The sequence below is a fragment of the Crassostrea angulata genome, unplaced genomic scaffold (assembly GCF_025612915.1).
Source record: "Crassostrea angulata isolate pt1a10 unplaced genomic scaffold, ASM2561291v2 HiC_scaffold_322, whole genome shotgun sequence".
Taxonomy (NCBI): Eukaryota; Metazoa; Mollusca; class Bivalvia; order Ostreida; family Ostreidae; genus Magallana; species Magallana angulata.
The window spans coordinates 24,557-30,556 of NW_026441875.1; the positions used below are offsets into that span (position 1 = coordinate 24,557).

At 34.1% G+C, this 6,000-nt stretch overlaps 1 pseudogene; it reads right to left on the bottom strand.

Annotated features, from left to right (window-relative positions):
* Positions 1-333: 333 nt before the first annotated feature.
* Positions 334-4,969, bottom strand: LOC128170110 (nuclear apoptosis-inducing factor 1-like; annotated as a pseudogene).
* Positions 4,970-6,000: the final 1,031 nt, after the last annotated feature.

Here is a 6,000-nt window from a genome sequence, read left to right on the forward strand (position 1 = left end):
TACATTGTTGCATAACATTACAATGTTGCATAAATTATGCAGAATTATTGAGTTATGCCTGCAAATTGACGGGTTTCTACTTGGCAGCTCTAAGAGACGTTAAACGACAGTGAACAATTCTAAAGGCGAGAACAGATATGCAACAAATCAAAAAAAAAATTATTTAAAAGCAACTGATCTTTAAAAATTCTGTAAATCCCGATCCAATTATAATTCACCTTGCATAATATATTTTTGAAATCTTGTTTAAAATATTTGACACGCAAAACTTAAGAACAATGATGAATTATATTGAAAGCGGGTTCCATGGTTAATCCGTCCACGATTCAGGAAAATGTTTACAACACGCATATCTTCTATGTGATAGGCTATTTTCATTTTCTTGAGAGAGAACGAAAGAAAGATGAGTAAATTGATTTTTTTATATTTAATGCATAACGATTTAATATCTATTTTATGTAAATGATGCAAATAATTCAGTCACAGAATCGCTTCCTTTTCCCAGTTTTTCATTCAGCTTTTTCAGAAGTTCAATTTGTAACTTGTTCTTCTGAAGTTCCTGCTCGAGCACCTGGCACTGTAACTCGTGAACATCATCCACATTTCGCTTCCTTTTCAGTTTATTCTTCCTAAAGAACGATACATGGAATTCGGTTTACTGACTTAATTAAAAAAACAAGTCTTAAATTCAAAACTAAAACATTATGCATAATACTGTTTGGTTAATAAAGAATCTGGGGGAATAAGCCGAGGCAAATGCCCACGACCTTCTCATACCTCTAATAAGAAGTAATAAACGTACAAGTTAACTGGGCATTTAAACGGTGGACATTATTGTCCAAATGAAAATGTCCAAAAAGGCGTAACTGTGCTTAAATTTTATAGTATTTACATATACTTTAAACTGGCAAATTTGAAATGACAATCACGTACTCATTTAAAGAGTTTAAATACAAAAATGTTGATTACTTTCTAAAAATATTTTATTTACTAATTTACCTCAGTCATCATATACAACCCCTAACGCAGGGGAGTCGACAAAGAGTATGGGGGATTCCACCATTTGTAGTAGTCGATTTTTACGCTTCGGAAACAGGAGGAATTTAGTTAACACATTTTGTAGGTATTTAAAACAAGTTTTTCCAAAAAAAAAAATGAGTGGCGTCGGAATCAAATTGAAAGTGGGGGGGGGGGGGGGGGGGGGGGGGGCGGGGGGTAGACTTGTACAAAATATTGACAAGCAAAAAAAGGTCTTTGGAATGTATAGATTTGCAAAAACAAGTTAGCCCCCCCCCCCGGGTTCCGACGCCTATGATATATACCACACGGAAGACAGCGGTAGTCAAACCACTAACGTATTACAAGGGGACTTGTTATTCGTCACTGGTCATACTTTGTGTTGGTCATTGGTCCGAGTGGTCTATGTGTCTTCTGGTACAACTACTATACTTTTTCTTTCACAACAAAACACGCATTTGTAATGTGATTTTCCTGCCGATACAATTGAAAGTGAAATACATGCCTAGTTAATCGTTGAATCTTCATTAGGCGCACACTGTACGTTTGACTTAGCTTGTATTCTGCATTTTGAGCACAACTACATGCTTTTGTCCAGCGTATGTCCCTGTTGTGTTAACAAGACTCTCAAGGATTCAGAGATTGAACGTTTTATCTTGCCATTTAATAGTTTCTTGCATGCACAACAACCATCTGTTTACAATATGAAATCGTGCAATCTTAAAGAGAATAACATACATTTCATATTTTATAAAAGTAGTAGGAAACGCATATCAAATAATTTCAAGTTATTATTAGCAAATTTTTAATTATTAAGTAAAGAAAAGTAAAATACATTTTAACAATGTATATTATTAAGTATAAAAAGAAAATTACATTTTAACAATGTAAACAAAAAGATAAACAAAAAAACCCAAAACGCGTAGGATTCGAACACCCGCTTTTACAGTTACATTTGTTCAAAGAACTCCTCGCTTACCACTACACCACCGATTCGCTTGTTTAGAGGATATGATATAGCTGATGGCATTGTTATCAGTATTACGCAAACAACTGGACTTAGCCATTTAAAGACCAATCTTAAAAATTAAAAGAAGAAAACTTACTTTTTACCATAGAGTGGGTTTTCGTACCATTTTTTGGAAAATCGAAAAAAGATAGACGTTAATATGTGTTATCAATATTCGTTCTTTAAAAAATGGTACGATGACCCACTCTATGAAAAAATATAATTTGAATATCCGATTTCTATATCATTTTTTTGCCAAATTAGCATAAAGGTATTTTGTTGTCTTAATAACAATTAAATATGAAGTTACTTTTTGTGGGTTATGGCAGCACTGAATGTATATGATTACATATGCTTAATGAATGTAACAAAAGTGAAATTTGTTAGAAAAAAAAATGTTAGTTTTTTTAATGGACCTATGTGGCTTTTTGCCTCGGCTTATTCCCCCACATTCTTTTATCAATGTAAAAGTTCCTTTGTTTAGAGTTACCCCGATGCCCTTATTTTCATTTCTGCTTCTCCCCCACGCGTTATTTCTTCCTTCTCACAGCTAGCCTGGGATGGCCCAGGAGACTGAGACAGCATTGGGGAGGGGACAGCGGCTTTCTCTGAAGTGATTGTGTTCGGTGTTGACAGCCATACGTCTTCAACTTTGAATAAATCTACGTCTGAAATTAATGAATTGTAAATCGGACATATCCGCTGGAATTACATTCATTGGTGCTTACGAACGTGTTATGGCAATATTATTGATTGTCAGCTTATGAGGAGAGAGAGAGAGAGAGAGAGAGAGAGAGAGAGAGAGAGAGAGAGAGAGAGAGAGAGAGAGAATTAATGTACCCAAATTTTCCAGGTCAGTGTCAAAGCCACCGTCAATCCCTTCAATGGAAGTTTTTCCTATTATTGCGACAACCTGAAATAATTATCGACACTTCAATAATAAATTCCTAAGATGGCGTAACCTTACAATTTAATTTAGCAATAATGATTATATGTATATACGAGCCAGTGAGAAACGCGGGATTTTTTCTGCTTTATGAAATAAAATTTATTTAATCTTTTGTTTAAGGAAGAAGGGGTTGCAGTATCGAGTATGTTATTTTCCCTTAAGCTGAGCCAATTAAAAAACTCAAGTAACAGAATTCGATTTTCTCTAAACGTAACGTTATACATAATGCTCTCATCGATTTTAGAATTATATTGAAAATTTATTTCAACTTAAGACCATTTTAAATAAGAACCCATCTGGGAAAAATTTCTTTGTCTGCCCATGGACAAATTGGAATAATAAGATTTTTAATTAAGACTTGTTCATCACAGGCACACAGCATCGTTTTTTAAAGGTGGGGGAGGGGGGGGGGGGGGAAGGGCCTCCTAATCCCAAAAATCTTGACAAGTAAAAGAAAAAGGTGGAAATTTTCGAATCCCAAAATCTTGAAAATCCTAGTTCGTGGGGTAGGGGTACTTAGTATTCCTTTCCCTTGAATTTCAGTCTTAATTTCCTTATTTTCTCTTCCATTTCTTATAAATATACTCTGCCTGTATCAATGTGTATACTAGATTGTTTTCGACACATACTTTAAATATCATGCAGTCACATGTGTCTGTGCCTGCTATACACATCGACAAACTTTTTATGAAGATTGTTTTATTAATCCAATATTATCGATTTGTTTCAAATTTTAAATTTTGTTTAATTGATGGTAATAACTTGTTTGCAAGTCTCCAACAAAAATCAACTAGACATCATTTGCGAACCTTCTGACTGAGATCACTTGTGTTGACAGGGGTGGGGGCTGGTCCACCTCCCGTCTTGGACCTATCTCGCCGAAACTCCGCCTCCTTTTTCTTGGTTTGTGAAGACAAATCCCTTCACTTCTTGCATATTTCAGCAGGCGACCTCTCCTGGACAGAGACACTGTTGATTCTGTCCAAGTTGTTAAAACATTAATATTGAACCGAAAATAAATTACAAGTAAATTTTGTCCGAAAATTGATATATATATATATATATATATATATACATCATTACATGTATATCCCCCCCCCCACACACACACACAATATTCTATGTCGGTCCCAAAAATAAACTTTACAATAAAAGATCCCTTTTTGCTGTACTAAAACATTTTTTTAAATGGAAAAGACCGATACTCATTATGTAGTATTTAATGCATCAGAATTTAGATTTAGCCCTTTCTTAGATATTATTTTAATGACGCAATGGGTAAAAATTAAAGGTCAAGGTTATCATACAGTTTTTGTAAACATGCAGACGCTGAAACGGCTTTTGATCATGAATGTCGAGCAATAAAAAATGTAAGTTTTTTAATCACTAAAACTAAAGGTTATGTGCAAACAAAGTCTCCTATAGATTACATATTGACATATATTAATTCTGAACCTTTGTCAGCCCATGTTACATGTATGAACTTTCACATGTAGATCTATAACATAAATCCGAGATTACTTTGACAATAGACCCTCTTTTTTAATATAAAACGCAAAAAAGCTATTTGTATATGAGATATCGATGAAATCACTGAAATTAAACATTATCCATATAGATATCCAATTAATATAAATCGTGAAATATTTTCTGTGAGATACATACAAGGAACAAATGTCCTTCCAACATTTGTTTTTCTTTTGATTTGTGTTGACATCTTTGTGAGAGGCAAACAAGATCGCTCGATTCTTCTCAACTTCTTCCACCAAAATTTCAATCTCCTTAGCAGAAAAATTCTTTTTCCTCTCCTTTTTAATTTTATTGACGAGTTCGTCTGCCATATTGAAATCAACTTCCGGTAATTTAAGACGGACGTAAATACGAGAAAGTTACGTCGGAACTAAGTACCTTTTGTGAAACGGTCTTAACTTAGTGCGTACGTAGTACTTAAGTATGTCGTAACTCGTTAAGTAGTACCTAATTTACGATGCTTTTGTGAAACGGTACCCAGGTTATTCCGATATTAAAAATTAAATATGTAGGACTATAAACTTTATCTGATATGAAGTACAAAGCTTTTCGATTAATTTTGTTGTTGGGCAATAGTAGATAACATAGATTGGCAAAGTTAAAGTTTTGACCGTTATAGTTTGATGAATTGAAGATAAGTTTTGTTATTATTATGCAACAGGATATTGGAAGGTTGTCCAAGATCGGCCTGTTTGTCTGTGCAATCATGTCTGGCCAATATCTTTCTTATCAAGAATCACTGGAAGTTCATACTTAACACAAATATTGTTATGACAAAAATATGTGACATGACCTTTGACTCAAGGTCATTTGGTCATGTTCAAGGTCACTGACAATATAAGTTCGTAATTTGTGTCAGGTGCATATCTTTACTCTGGAAAATCACTGTAAGTTCATACTTCACATAGAGATTGTTATTACCAAAATAAGTGACATGACCCTTGACTCAAGGTCATTTTGTACAGATCAAGGTCACTGACAAAATAAGTTCATAATTTGTGTCACTTGCGTATCTTTACTATGGAGAATCACTGGAAGTTCATACTTCACATAAAGATTGTTATTACCAAAATAAGTGACATGACCCTTGACTGAAGGTCATTTCCTACAAGTCAAGGTCACTGACAAAATAAGTTCAGAATTTGAGTCAGGGGCATATCTTTGCTATTGAGAATCACTAGTAGATTATAATTCACACAAATATTGTTATGACCCAAATAAGTGACATTACCCTTGACTCAAGGTCATTTTGTACAGTTCAGGGTCATTAACAAAATAACACAAATTCATAATTTGAGTCAGGTGCATATCTTTGCTATTGAGAATCACTAGTAGATCATACTTCACACAAATATTGTTATGACTCAATTAAGTGACATTACCCTTGACTCAAGGTCATTTTGTACAGTTCAGGGTCATTAACAAAATAAAACAAATTCATAATTTGAGTCAGGTGCATATCTTTGCTAGGGAGAATCACTGGTAGTTCATACTT